Raw genomic sequence first — 16,237 nt, forward strand, 5'->3', positions numbered from 1 at the left:
CCGAGGCTTGCGATCCCGTCGCCGGTCCCCGGTCCGGTACGGGGGCAACACTGAGGGTTGCGATCCGTTGCCGGACACGGAAAAAAGACAAAAAAAAATAAAAATAAAAATAAAATAAAATATCTATTATGCCCAAGTGGACAATTACATTTAATCAGGGAGGTAGTAATGGTAATGAAACCATAAGGTGCAAGTTGTAACGGGAGGAAGAGGGAGTTGATGGATTGCCACTACCTTCAGCTTCCCCCACAATCTACCAATTTATGTCGCATACCTGTGCCATCCTCTATACCACTGTCTAGCTTGTACAGGTTCACAATCCCTCATCCAAGAAAAATGTCTTGCAGAATTCAAATTTTTTCTTATTTTAAGAAGGTGCATTTTACCCAACACTCTAGCAGGAACTGGGGCAGCACCCTGTAATCCAATACATTAATATTTCTGCAGCAAAATGCATGAATATTCACATTAAGTGGGATAAATAAAGACTATAAATAGTCTCACAATATTTCAGGTCAAATCTGTGAGTGATAAAACAACCTGTTTTCTGAGCTTTTAAGATTTTTAAATTGTAGGAAAAGGACTACAGCCTTGAATTACCACACTGCATTCAATTTGTTCACTCTCTCCTTGAGAACTGAAAACGGATGGCTTCCTTACCTGCCACATTCAGTTACAACACTAATTTCTAGGCTAGTCTAGAATTGGGAACACTACTGGAAATCATCTAGTCAAACTCCTTACTTCGTTGCTTAGGAAACTAAAGCCCACAGAGATGAAATGACTTAGCTGTGGGTCACACAATTACATAATGATAGAGATTAAACTAAGACACACACATCTCCAGTCTCCCAAGCCTACTTCTTTCTTTCTTTCTCTTTCTCTCTCTCTATCAGGATTTAAAGTAATTTTTTTTAGCTTCTCAAAATAATAAAATAATTACAGACAAACAGCAAGTTGCAAAAATAGTACAGAGTCCTATATACCCTTCGCCCAACTTCGCCAATGGTGATATCTTTCATAGCTGAAGTACAATACTAAAACCAAAAAACTGATGTTGGTACATTAGTGTTAACTAAACTACAGACCTTATTCCACTTTCAGCAATTTTTTAACCTCTAATCCTTTGTGTGTGGGGGTGTATATGTATAGTTCTATGCAACTTTATCCCATGTGTAGATTCATGTAATCACCATCACAATCAAGATTTCAAACTACTCCATTAACAAAATAACCATTGTTATTTATACTCTCCCCTATTTCCCACATTGTCCCTGACTCTAGCAACCACTAAACTGTTCATTTCTACAGTTTTGCCATTTTGAAAATGACATAAATGTTATATAAACGGAATCAAACAATATATAAACTTTTAAGATACTTTTTTTAAATTGTGGAAAAATACACAAAGATAAAATTTACCATTTTAACTATTTTTAAGTGTATAGTTCAGTAGTGTTAAGTATATTCATATTGTTGTGCAACCAACCTCCAGAACTTTTTTATCTTGCAAAACTGAAACTCTATACTTACTAAAAATGACTCCCCATTTCCTCATCCCTCCAATCCCTGGTGACCACTTTTCTGCTTCTACACTGTTTCTCTGAATTTGACTATTCAAGACATTCACATAAGTGGAATCACACTTCATTTATATTTTGTCTTTTTGTAACTGGCTTATTTCACTCAGCATAATGTCCTCAAGGTTCATCTATGTTGTGACATGTGCCAGAATTTCCTTGTTGTTAAAGGCTGAATAATATTCCATTATATGCAGATGCCACACTTTGATAATCCATTTGTCTACTGATGGACATCTGGGTTGCTTCCACCTCTTAGCTATTGTGAATACCATTGCTACGAATATGGGTATTCAAATGTCTCCTTGAGACTCTGCTTTCAATTCTTTTGGATATATACTCAGAAGTGGAATTGCTGGATCATATGGGAATTCTATTTTTAATATTTTAAAGAACAAGATTTTTTTCATTCAGCATAATTCCTTTAAGATTCATCCCAGTTGTGTGTATCAATAGTTCATTCCTCTTTATTGTTGAGTACCATTTCACTGTTATGTATGTACCACAGTTTGTTCAACCATTCACCGTCAAATGACATTTCGATTGTTTCCAATACGTCTGCTATAAACATTCATGTATAGTTTCCGACACAGACAGAAGTTTTTATTTCTCTAGGATAAATGCTCAGGAGTATGACTGCTGGGTTGTATAGTATATGGATGATTAATTTTATAAGAAATTGCTAAGCTGTTTTCCAGAGTGGCTGTACCATTTTACATTTCCATCAGCAATGTATGAGAAATCTAGTTTCTCTGCATCTTCACCAAGACTTCACATTGTCAGTATTTTTTATTTTAGCCATTCTGATAGGTATGTAGCAGTATCTCATCACAGTTTCAATTTGCATTTTTCTAATGCTTATAATGTTTTTGTATACTTATTTGCCATCTTTATAGGCTCTTCTTTTTGCCCATTCTCTAACTACATTGTTTTCTTAACACTGAATTTAGAGAGTTCTTTACGATATTCTGGATATAAGTCCTTCTTCGGATATGTGATTTGTAATTTTCTTCTAGTCTGTGGCTAATCTTTCCATCTTCCTAACAAGGTCTTTCACAGAGCAAAGTTTTTAATTTTTATGGTGTTCAATTACTGATTTTTTTCCTTAATGAATTAAGTTTATGGTGTCCTATCTAAAGACTGTTTACCTAGCTCTAGGTCCTAAAGATGTTTTCCTCTGTTTTCTTCTAAAAGTTTTAGAGTTTTACATTTCACGTTTAAATCCATTTTACATTGATTTCATAATGATCCACTTTACATTGATTTTTTAAAATATGGTATTCTTTAAAACATAAGTTTAGGTTGAGGCTCATTTTTTTTTTTTTTTTTTTGCTTATGATGTCCAATTGCTCCACCATTCGTTGAGAAGACTATCCTTCCTTCATTGAATTGCTCTTGTACTTTTGTTAAAAATCAACTGGGCAGATTTGCATTGCTCTATTTCTGGGTTCTCTATTCTGTTCTGCCAATCTGTCTATTCCTCTGCCAATACCACACTGTTTTGATTATGTAGCTCTATAGTAAGACTTAACAGTAGGTAGAATGATTCCTCCCCCTTGCTTCTTTTTTTTTTCCAACATTGTTTTAGCTATTCTAGCTCTATTCATGCTTCTCATTTTACTTTACTGCACTGCTTATTCTTGCTTTTAAGGTCCTCCTTATTCTTAGTGGAGGTATGACAACCTACGTGAGAAAGGAGGAAAAAAAAGAATCATGAAGGAAAAAAATAAGTAATATACTACCACTACCTAAAATGTTACTCAAAATTTTCATCCATCTGTCCTTCAATGAAGTCCTAATTCCTCGATTAAGGGTTCTCTACTATTCTGGGCCATCTCTAAATGTAATAGCTCATTAGCCACAAGTCATTTGCTTCCTTCTGTTAGATATTCGTAAATATATTTTGTGTCCAACAGAATGTCAATTTATCAAGATAGGATCCATGTTTTGGACTTCTTTATATTCCTCCATAAGCTCCAATAAACATGGAATCTGTTAATTGAGAATTATTTATCTAATCGGAGTTTATAACAGAGAGAACCTAGAAAATCTAGAAGAACATGGGTAAAAAATGAGTTAATTGCTCCACTGTTCCTTGTAATAGGATCATTATCTCACCAAATCTCAAGATTTTAAATTTAATCTTCTGAATTAAACTGTTAAAGAATATACTTCTCAGCTCTTTTTCCTTTTTTTTTTTTTTTTTTTTGATAATATGGCTTAAGTAAAGAAAAGAAATAGTGAATAATGAATTACAGTGATTTCCTTCTTTTCTCCTGCTGTTTACCATTCATCTAAATTTTAGGGTTATCATCCCTAACATACCAGGTAGATTTACTCAAAACATAAATGGCCCCATGGGTTAGAATAATAAAAGCTGGAAATGTAAAATGGGTTATTTTACAATTGTAAAAGAATTTACTAAGTCCAATTTCCTATAGTCCTAACTGCAGCAACTACAATGGGTCTTTCTGCCCTCTGCTTACCATCCTGAGAACACTTTCTTCTTAACTATCAATGCTTTGCTGATAAGATTTCAACAAATTATGGTGTACAGCCTACGAAAAAATACAGCTCCTTAATCCATGTTTTTAGCTATAATTTACAATAGCCATAACCTGCCCAACCTATGGATCAAATTCCTGCTCCTTTGCTAAAACAGATGTATACAGAATATATATACAGATATATATCCCCTCCCCGAAAGTTTCTTTATTCACTGGCTGCCTATGAATTGAGACTTAAAATAATTTGTAAGACACTATCATAGTAAATGCATTAAAATTACATGCAGATTAGATCTTTTTCTCTTATAAAACAGAGCAATTCCCATATGCTACTGCAACAAGTTTGCTAAAACTTATTTACTTGTTCCTCTCCAATTATTTCACTGTACTGTGGGACTACCAGGCAGGGTAGGCTACAATCAAGAAAGTTTCAGAGCCATTAGCCTCACAAGCTTTCATCAGTATGTCTTTTGTGGCCTCAGAAGGTGTCTTCTCCAAGCTCTCATCTGATGCTCTGGCAACTAAGTAGATGAATTGTAATTCTCATAATATGTACATTAATAAGGCTCTCTTTAGCTCTGTCCTTTTCACTTCAATGCTTTATTACAGGGACTACAATACTCACAATGCAATAATACACTACAACCCCCACCACTGTCATTCCCAACGGACACACAAAAACCCCTACTTGATTAGCAAAAATTCAGAAACTTGGTTCTTGTGTCGAGAGAACTGGAGTAACATGAACTTAGACATTGCTTGTGAGAGTGTAAACTGGTACAACAGCTTTGGAAAACAATCTGGGATTATCTTCTAAAGATAAACATGTGCACACTAAACAATTACACTCCTGTATCTGTATCTATACCTTCAAAACAGGTACACCAAGTGACAGGCAAACATATTTATAGCAGCCTTTTTCATAACTCTAAAAAACACAAACAACCCAAATACTGATTGAAAGAAGATTGTAGTATATTCACACAACAGAATTTCACACATTAGTCAAAAACTAAATACAGTAAACACACAACATAAATGAATCTCAGAAACAATGATGAATTTTTTTAAAAGCAAGGTACATAAAGTTGATATGCAAGAAACTACCATACTTGTGAATTTTTTTAAAAAAAGCAAAATCAGGGCCAGCCCATGGCTCAATTGGGAGAGTATGGTGTGGATAAAACCAATGCCAAGGGTTTGGATCCCTATATAGGGATGGCCAGTTAGCTTACTTGGGAGAGCATGGTGCTGACAACACCAAGTCAAGAATTAAGATCCCCTTACCGGTCATCTTTTTTTTTTAAAAAAAAAAGCAAAATTAAACATGTTGTTATTGTTTAGGAAAACACTCATGTAATTTTAAAAAGGAAAAATAAACAAAAAATCAGTACAGTGGGGGTCATAGAGATGGACTGGGAAGTACACAGTTAGCTTCAACAAGATTGGTAAAGTTATAGTACTTGAATTGGGTAGTTGGCCCACTAGTTTCATTATTAAGTTTTAAAACATACACATTTACATACATGCATACATATATGTGTGTGTGTTTTGAGTGTGCATCATGTAGAACCTCTGGAGAACATTCCAGCTACAAAACAAGCTAGTACAATCACAAGGTGACATTCCTGATAACTGAGAACAATGCCAATAAATAAAATCACTTTATTATTGCTGTTTGGTAACTTCTGTGGTAAGAGAATGACAGATGTCTCATAAAAAAATTATAGCAAGGAGGCAGACAAGGGAAGTGGGTGTGGTTATAAATGGGCAACAGGAGGGATCTTTGCAGTGATAAAAATGTTCTGTATCATGACTATATCAATGTCATTATCCTGTTTGCGATACTGTCCTACAGTTTCACAAGATGTTACCGCTGGGAGAAACTGGGTAAAAGGTATATTAGATCTCTCTGTATTATTTCTTCCAATTGCATGTGAATCTACAATTATCTCAAAATAAAAGTTTAATTAAAAAAGAATCCTTCCCCACTCTCACTGCTTGACTAGCCTAAAAAAAAAAAAGTAAAATAAAATAATGCTTGTCCTGGATTTCTCCATCTTGGCACTACTGACATTTTGGAGCACATGATTTTTTCTTGTGTGCTGTCTTGGGCATTGTAAGTTAGCATGCCTGACCTCTACCCACTAAATGTCAGTAGTGCGCCCCCATTCGTAATAAACAAAAATGTCTCCATACATTGCCAAATGTTCCTGGGGAGCAAAATTGCTCCGGTTGAGAACCACTGCTCTAGTCATAAAAGCCAAGAAGAGGTATGGATACGTTCCCGATCAAAGAAGATTAAAGAAGTATGACAACTAAATGCAATACCCGATCCTAGGATGGATCCTGTACTGGAGGGGAAAGAATGCTATAAAGGACATTTTTAGGTCAATTAACAAAATTGGAATATGAATGGTAGATTAAATAAAAGTACTGTACCGATATCAAATGCACCTAAGTTGGTATATGTGCTGTAGTTATGTAAGAGAATATCCCTATGCTTGTGAAATACATACTGAAATATTTAGTGGTAAAGGATCACCATACATGCAATCTACTCTCAAATGATTCAGGAAAAAAATATATATACATATATACACATATATATATACATACACACACACATACATACATACATACACACGTGAACAGTATATATGTATGTACATATATATGTATGCAGAAGATGAATGTGATTAAAGCATATACAAACATGTTCTTTGTACCACTTTTATTCTTGCAACTTTTCTGTTTGAAGTTAATTACAAATCAAAAGACGTGGCTTTTTTTTAAGTGGAAAAAAAGTTTTTAAAAACCCTAATGGCAGTTTCCACAGCAGTAGTCCAGCATAAGTGATAAAAATCCCAAGAAGATAATGACTACTGACCAGATAAATTCCTCCTTCAAGCCTGGGACATTCACTGGGAAAAACTGCCTGCCTTTGGCCTCTCTCTCCCTCCCCACTCTTTCTGGAGGTGACCCCATAACAGTAAGAAACTGAAAATTAATCTATACCACTTCTAAAAGACCATTTGTAGAAAATGACTCAATAAACCTACGTCACTGAGGTATCTTCACTCTCAACAGTAAAGAAGCAAAATCACGAAAACCGTGCAAGTGGTTTTCTCCAAAGAAAACCACTGATCCACTCAGCTGAGCAAGTGGAGAAACAACGTTAAGTGGATTAGAGAAAAGACAACATGGAATGTCTAGAAGGGCTGAGGGAAGGAAGGGGTAAAAAGAGATAAGCTGGGATCCAATCTGAGCGAGAGCGAGGTAGAATGGGTGTGCCGGGCAGGAAAAAGTACTGGAGTGGGTGCCAGTGTGTCAGCGGGAGAGGGGTAGCTCACCTGGCTGTGGTAAGCAGAGGGTGCTGAGTCCCCACCAGCTTCCGCACCTGCATAGCAATGTTGCTAAGCTCGTCGCTCAGCAGACAACGGAGGCTCATGAAGGACGTGGGATAGCCCACGATCTTCTCCGCCTCTGACACCACCTGGTTCCAGTGGGCCGGGGACCTGGAAGACTGGCCACGCCAGGATCCCACCGAAGAGATGGTGTCGAAGGACGGGGACCACCACAGGCGACGCGGAAGACCCGAGGCCCCAAGGTAATGCGGCAAGCGCAACAGCAGCTGTGGAAGGCTCATGGTTTGAGTCTGGGAGGGTCAGGGACCTGGGGGTGTCCGGAGGTCGCGCGGGGAATAAACCGGGGACAGAGGAGGAACCTTCAGGGACTATAAGGAACTGGCGATTCCTGACCCTCATAGGAGGGTGGCTTCCTGGAGCCGTGACCAGAAAGGAACTGCTGCTTTCTGCAGCCCGGGCTGGAGTGACGGAAGCCTCAGCTAAGAACTGCCCCCGACCACCTGGGGTAGAAGCCACAGTCTCTGCCTATATGGGGGACGCCATGTTGGAGACGTGGAATGCGGCCTGCCGTAAAGATGGAGGCGGGCTGTTAAGGAGCAAAGAATGTTTCTTACTTTACGGCGCGCCGAGAACGCCCCCGAAGGGGCGGAGCTTTGGTGGAGAACACCGGAAGGCGACGAGTAGGAGGAAAACCTCAGGTCCTACCGCCCCCTCTTTCCAGCCTGCGAGGATCTAGGAGGACCTGGACAGGGTGTGGGCGCCCAGTAGTCTCCGTGTTCCTGTAGTCTGGGCTGAGTCTGGATTCATCGGAGCGTTCCCGGTGCCCAGCACAGAGTGGGCATGAATCAATATTTGTGTCATGAACGAGGGCCAGTGTCTAACACGTCTCTCTGATCTCAGGTGCGCCGCAAGGAAAGGTGTCGGTCCAAGGCTCCAGCTCTTCCTAAAAATCTTCCGTTGCTGTCCGCCGCCAGCCGCTGGCAGTGGCAGAGGACCGGCGTGAAGGCGGCCCCTCGGGCTGTGTGGCTACTGGAGCTCCGGGCCACAGCTCAGTGGTGCAACGCAAAGTCGGCGTGGGGCTGAGCCCAGTGCCCTCAGCGCCTAACCAGACGGAAGGTGGCGCGGCGCCGCTGCAAGGGGTCCTTTACCCAAGGGATGTCCTTGGATCCTTGTTCGAATCACCGGCCTCCTCGCTGAGCCTCCGTTTACTCCTGTATGCAACCCAGGCGGAACCAGCTATATCTACTTCACAAGGGTGCGGAGAAGATGGAATGAAACGCCTGCTCCCTGTCTCTCTCTTATTTTTCTCTACGCCTAGCCATAGAGCTGCGCTCACAATCCGGGATTCAAAACTATCACTGACCCCACTTCTTTTCATATATTAGCTCACGTATTAGCTCAGTTAAATCCTCAAAACGATCCCATTAAGCAGATAATACTCGTATTCTGTGTTTCATATGAGAAAACAGGCAAGCCAAGTCGTGTATGTTGCTGCCTAAGAGCCGCACTAGGCAGGCATGTGAACCCAGGCAATCTAGTTTCTGAATCCATACGCTTTACCATGCCATTACACTGTTAAAGTAGCAGGCTACCATCCATTCTTTTTTTCTGGTTGCTGAGAGGAAGCAGTCAATGTGATTGTCGTTTCAGCAATGCTTCCTATCCTTTTTTTCAAGTATAGTAGAGTCTCGTCTCCTTTCTTGTCTCCTAAAACAAGTGTGTAACAAACTTTTGTCAATAATAAAGCATATTTTACTCAGTTTTTACTCAACTTTCAAACTCCTTACAAATTCATGATTGATATTTTTAAAATTACCATCATGCACAGTTTTGGGTGACATTCTTGGGTTACATATAAAAATTGAGACTTTAAGAGCAAATTAGAGTAATTGTTCACTTTGCAAAATAAGTTGGTTTTCTCTATGAAAAAAGAACTTTTTTTTAGCTTCGAACTCCCTTTGAATGTCAAATTTCTCTTGTGATTTAAAAATTCAATTTTATTTACAAAAATTCAATTTAGGCGTAACTTTTCAGGGGCACATTTATTTACAGTGAATTATGCTTATAAGTATTAAACAGTCTATGCCCTCAAAAAAAAAAAAAAAAAGATAAGCTGAACTTTGAAAATAATTCCTATGAAAGAGATAAACTCCTGGCAATAAAATTCAGGTCTGTTACTACACGAAAATAAATATAGAGAGTGAGATATCATACCATTCCAAAAAGATCCAAGGTCTAAACTTCTAGGTTATCCAAGGTGAAAGAAGTCACGAAAATACAAAGAGAGATAAAGACTGAATGTGATATATTGTGCACCTGAGGCAGTTTCTTCAGAATCATGGTACCTTAAGAGTAGTTCTTCATGCAATTTCCTTAATACCAATTCACAGCATGTTCTTTAATTTCTCCACAGTAACCAGTGCATTATTCTCTGGTCATACTCTATTAACCAAGTTTTTGATTATGCATGAGACTTTTGGTTCCATGTACTTTAAATAATCAGCAGTTTCTGTTATTCTTAAAGGGTTGCATTATACCTAATGGTAATCAGTTTGTAGAAGGTTTAAATGGTATTTGTTCTTTAATCTTCCAGATAAATATATAATTCCTTAGAGTCTTTGTAATTAAAGAGATTTCTGAATTGCTAGTGACTTTTGGAGGAGCAGGGAGGAAGAGTATCTGTGGTTCTGCCCTTCCTCTGCCACTGATAATAGTAATTTTGAGGATGTCTGTGCATAAAGAAAATATAGCAGGGTTTCTCAGCCTCAGCGTTATTGACATTTTGGACCAGGTAATTCTTTGTTGGGGAGGGGAGGCTGTCTGAGTGTTGTAGGATGTTTAGCAGCATCACTGATCTTTTCCCACTAAATGTTAGTATTACCCCCTCCAAGTTGTGCCGACTAGATATGTCTCCAAATATTAATAAATGGCCATCCCCTGGGGGGCAAAATCACCCACTGGAATACAGGGAAATGGGAAATGCTGAAAGAAAAAAACAATGTCCATCCATGACATTTACTCCTGCAAAGCAGCAAAAGAAGAGATCCTGAGTGTGATTGGCACTGCAGGCCAGAGAGTGGTCACTCCACAATCTGCAGAAACATCTAGTCATACAAAGGGACTTCCCCTTGGAATTGGGTTTGTTCTGGAGATAGCAAGCTGACAGATGATGGTCATAGCTCCTCCTCCACCTTTCTCAGGATCCTGAGGCTGGTAATGTACCAGAGGACTTCATTTACTGGACTCTGTACATTCTGCTTACCTTAAAAAGGAGTGAGGTCATACTTGATGTCCTTTTCTTTGGCTGGAAACCCAGGTCAACTTTTGGAAATGCAAGATCTTAACAAGGATGGTGATGTTGTAGGCTTTGGCATTTCCATGATTAGGTAAGTGGAAATAGATAGAAACACTGCAGCCATCCTTCTTCTGTCACCCTCAACACAAGCACCTATTGTTTATCCTGAGAAGTTCTTCTAAAAGCAGATGAAAGCATTGTGGTATATCTTGAGTCAGAATGATGAAAGGAAGCAAGAATTCAGACTAGCAAAAATCCAAAAGTTTGACCACCTACTCATTTGGCAGGCTGTGGGAACAGGGATGACATGTATTGCCGTTGAGAATGCAAAATAGTACACAGCACCCCAGGAAGGGAATCTGATAATCCCTAGCAAAATTACATATATATTTGCTCTTTGATCCAGAAATCTCAATTCTGGGAAGCTATTTCAAAATACAAAGTGACTTATGCACAAGGTTATTCATTGCAGTATTATTTGTAATAGCAAAAGATTGGAAACAATCCAAATAACCACAAGTAGGGGACTGGTTGAACAAACTAGGATAGATCTCCACAGTGAAACACACTATGCAACTGTGAAAAAGAAAGGGACTCTTTACACAGATGTGGAGTGATATCCTGAGTTAAAAAAAAAAACAAAAAACAAAAACAAACAAACAAAACCAAGCTGCAGAAGGGTGTAGAAGCCTTTTTTTTTTTTTTTTTGCAAGATAGGTGAATATATTAGGAATGGGAGGGAACAGGTGGAGAATATAGGCATGTAAGCTAGACTACTTTGAATACAACTTGGATATATGGCTTTGATTTTTGAATTATGTATATTACATATTCAAGATAATTTTAAATCCAAAAGAAAAATGCAATTTCTAAAGTTTGAAAACAAATTGAAGCAAATGATCTAACTATGCATACGGTCCCCGACTTACAATGGTTCATCTTACAATTTTTCGGCTTTAGGAAGGTATAAAAGTGATATGTATTCAGTACACTCTTCGATTTAATGATGGGGTTATGTCTGGATAACCCTATCGTAAATCAAAAATATCGTAAGTCGAAAATGCCCTTTTGATTTACAATATTTTCAATTTAGATGGGTTTATTGGGAACATAACCTTATCATAAATCACAGAGCATCTGTATTAAGCTGGTGGCATAACCACACCAAGTAAACAATGAGATGAGTTTAGAAAATAGTGTTTTCACTGTACATTCATAGTAGAATATATTCTCAGGATAAATAGGCCAAAAAAATCTTAAGCTTCATTTAATAGTATTATTGCTATTAGAAATATAGCTACTACTACAGGTTCAGCACCCCTAATCTGAAAATCTAAAATCCTAAATGCTCCAAATTCTGAAACTTTTTGAGTGCCAACATGATGCTCAAAGGAAATGCTCATTGGAACATTTCATATTTCTGATTTTTGGATTAGTAATACTCAACCAGTATGTATTTCTTCAAATCTTCCAAAAATCCAAAAAAATCCAAAATCCAAAACACTTATGCGACTAAGAATTTCTGATACTTTCAAACTATTCCTGTATACAAGAGTACTTCAAAACGTTTGTGGAAAAATAGAATTAAAAGATAATCTGAATCTTTCCATGAACTTTCTTCTTTTATTTTTTTTGGTGGCTGACCAGTAGAGGGATCCAAACCCGTGACCTTTGTTTTACCAGGTTCTAACCAACTGCACTAACCAACCAGCCATTCCATGAACTTTTTGAGGTACCTTTGTATTATAGGTAAAAAACAAATATTAGAGTTGTTAGGAACAACGATTTTTGGAGTAGGTAGAAACCATACAATATTAAAATTGAATTGGAAATAGTGTGAACTTATGGATTTTTCTTTACAAACTATGTTTATTATATCCCAATAAGAAAAGCTTTACATTTATTGGGCGGAAAAACACTCACTTTCTTTGTCTCTTCAAAGGGCCCAGAAGTAATGACAATCTTGTAGTAATAAGCACCTTTGGCATTTATATTGTACTTTCAATACATCATTTCCTGTGAAAAGGAATAAGGGTCTTTGGAGGAATGACAGATTTCAGTCTCGGGTAAGAAATGTGTATGATGAATCTGGAACACCTTGTGCCAGATGTCAAGGAGGCTATTGAAAGTCTAAAGTCTAATGGGACATGTCAAAGGTACAAAGAAATTAGCATAAAGGATCTCCTGGCTGAAAAGAGAACAATCTGAACATCAAGTAAGAATAAAAGCTACAACTAATTGGAATCCATTGATTACATATAAATTCATGAGTTCGTTATTAGGCATAACCAGGGCAATACTCTGAGTATTTTCAGTGTAATGGAAGAATGGAGTATTTATCCTGACTTTCCTCTATGAATTATATTTAGTGGTGTCCTAGCCTGGCTTACCCCTTGAAAGTTGAACCTGAGACAAGGGCTTACTTTTCAGGTAGTTTATTTTGGACAGTGATCTCAGGAAATAGCAGTGTATGACTAGGGAAAGTGAAACAGGGGAAAGTCAATACAAGGGTATTCTCAAGTTAGTGACCACTGCGGGCAGTGAAGCCTTGAGCCATATAGAATATACTTTATAACTGCCAGCTTGATGCATGAGGAACGTGGTTATTTACCAGCTCCCATCTCATTGGTCCAAGTTTCCCCCTTGGGGCCTTAGCCCCCTCACACTTGTAATCTGTCATGTGTGAGTACCAGGCAGATATCCCACCCTTGTGGAGTCAGAGGAACTCAAGGGCAGAAAGGGAGATGTATGCAATGCACATGAAGAGAGGTGTGTCAGGTTACACCTGCAGGAAGTAGGTTGCTGCAGCATGGCTGTAGTAAAAGGTGCACTGAGAGGATGTGAAACAGAGAACAGCCACTTCTAATAGGGTAACCAAATAGCCCAGGTTGATGAGGAAAAGTTCTTCCTCATGAAAATAATTCCATCAAATAAGAAAGAAAGAAAGGATAGAATTAGGAAATCACCATTTTGTAATTCCACATGAGTTAATTGATTCAAACAACAATTATCAATAGGTAAGAGGCTGATGGGAACTTTGCAATGGAGGTCTCAGGCTGACAATACCTGCAACTACTAATCAATCTCAGCATCACTAGGAGTGGGGAGTCCACACATACGTGCCCCCTGATGTGGTTCATTATGAAGTACATGACACCACCTAAGAAATATTTTAGCCAAAATAGTTAAATTTAAATCTCAGCAAGTCTTTAGGACTAACTCCCCATCTTCTAGAAACAGGAGGGAGTAGAACAAGGAAAATGGCATCGCAAGAAAGTCAACAGACAAATTCAACCCATGAGATATTCCTTTTTTTTTGACCACTTAGTTTTTTTTTTTTTAATTTAAAATATTTTAATATTTACTTGTACATGTTTACAGGAAACAATGATTCATGTAGGGTAGATAGTATAGTTTCATACCCATTAGTTCACCACTTTCCCCTCCTCCCCTGCACCCTCCCCTACCCCCAACAGCCTCTGGTAACCATTATTCTACTCTCTACTTCTGTGAGAACCACTTTTTTTCCCCTTAGATTCCACATATGAATGAGATCTTGTGGTATTTGTCTTTTTGTACTTCTCTTACTTCACTTAACATGATGGTTTCCAGTTCCATCCATGTTGCTGCAAATGAAAGGATATCATTTCTTTTAATAGCTGAGTGGTATTACATTGTGTGTGTGTGTATATATATATATATCCATTCATCTGTTGATGGGCATTTAAGTTGATTCCATCTCTTGGCTATTGGGAATAGTGCTGTGATGAACATGGGAGTGCAGGTGTCTTTTTGATATATTGATTTCATTTCCTTTGGGTATATACCCTGTAGTGGGATAGCTAGGTTGAAAAGTAGATTATTTTTAGTTCTCTGAGGAACCTCCATACTGTTTTCTACAATGGATATAAAAATTTATACTCCTGGGGGATATTCTACAAGTCAACTGCCTGGGTTTTGTCAACAAAACGAGGGCATAAAAAGGATGTAAGTAAAGGAACTCCTTTAGACTGAAAGATTATAAGAGACATAACAAACCAAGTGTAATGTGTTGGACCTTGTTTGGATCTTCATTCTAATAAACCAACTGTAAAAAGTATATTTTGAGACACTCAAAGGAATTTGAATATAGTTTTGATAAATTAAATGTTGCAAAGGAATTATTACTGATTTTATGTGTGAGTCCATAAGAAAATGTTCATTGTTTAAATAACAAATACTAAAGTATATAGGAATAAAATAACAATGTCAGTAATTTGCTTTAAGACACTTTAGAAAGGGGAAAATAGATGAAACAAGATGATAAAATCTAGAAAGTTGTTGATTCCGGATTATGGGCATACGGTATTCATTATACTATTCTATTTTGTGTATATTTGAATATTTTTATAACAAAAATTTTTTAAAGAGGCAAGTAAATATCCTCATCCCTATTTTACAAAGAGAAAAAAGTCAAATGACTTGCCCAAAGTTGTAAAGCTGGAAACTGGCAGAGCCAGAATTAAAGCTAACTCATCATCCTCCTTCCTCTGTTGCCTTCAGAACTGAATCACTTCATTTAGGTTGCAACCTCAGATACATGTAATTGCTTCTTTACACAGTTTCATCATTGGTCCATGAATTGTTCTTTTTTTTTTTGTATTATGATGGTAGCCAGCCTCCAAGACGGTGCCCAATGATAGCTGCCTTCCATAGTCATACCCTGAGTCCCCTTCCACAGTGTCCCAGTGTTGGTCTGTGTGATCCTAGCATCAGCAGAAGTGATGATGTTTCACTTCCAATATTAGCTTTATAAAAGACATCATAGCTTCCATCTTGGGCATTCTCTTGCCCATTCTCTGTCTCTCTGTCTCTGTCTCTCTGTCTCTCTGTCTTTCTCTCTTTCTCTCATTGCTTGCTCTGGGAGCATGTCATGAACAGCCCTCTGGAAAGGCTCACATGATGAAGAACTGAGCTTCATGTCAACAACCATGTGAATGAGCTATCTTGGAAGTGGAACTCCCAGCTCCTTCAGAGACTGTAACCCTGACTGACAGTTTGACTGTAACCTCATGAGAGACCCTGAGCCCAAACCACTCAGCTAAAATGCACTCCGATTCCTGACCCTAGAAACTATGTGAAATAAATGTTTATTGTTTTAAGTTGTTAAGGTATGAGATAATTTGTTATGCTGCAATAAGTAACTAATACAATTATTTATTAATCTTTGTATAATTTAATACACAAAGTGAACCCAACACTAACACACGAACTAGAATATTGACGATAGCTTACTTCTATGTGGTCTTTCTACATCTCACTTCCCTTACTTCTCCAACCTGAGGTTACTTTTACCCTGAATCTTGTATTTATTATCCACATCACTTTTCTTTTTTTTTTTTTTCCTTTTTGTCTTTTTTCATGACCGGCAACGGATCGCAACACTCAGTGTCGCGCCCGTACCGGACCGGGACCGGCAACGGGATCACAACCCTCGGCATTGCGCCA

At 38.0% G+C, this 16,237-nt stretch overlaps 1 long non-coding RNA gene across 1 annotated transcript; it reads left to right on the forward strand.

Annotated features, from left to right (window-relative positions):
* Nucleotides 1-7,622: 7,622 nt before the first annotated feature.
* On the forward strand, nt 7,623-9,214 carry LOC103595961. Its single transcript, XR_551007.1, has 2 exons — nt 7,623-7,697; nt 8,356-9,214. It is a non-coding gene; the product is annotated as an uncharacterized LOC103595961 (long non-coding RNA).
* Nucleotides 9,215-16,237: the final 7,023 nt, after the last annotated feature.

The sequence above is a fragment of the Galeopterus variegatus genome, unplaced genomic scaffold (genome assembly GCF_000696425.1).
Source record: "Galeopterus variegatus unplaced genomic scaffold, G_variegatus-3.0.2 Scaffold1901, whole genome shotgun sequence".
NCBI classification, from domain to species: Eukaryota; Metazoa; Chordata; class Mammalia; order Dermoptera; family Cynocephalidae; genus Galeopterus; species Galeopterus variegatus.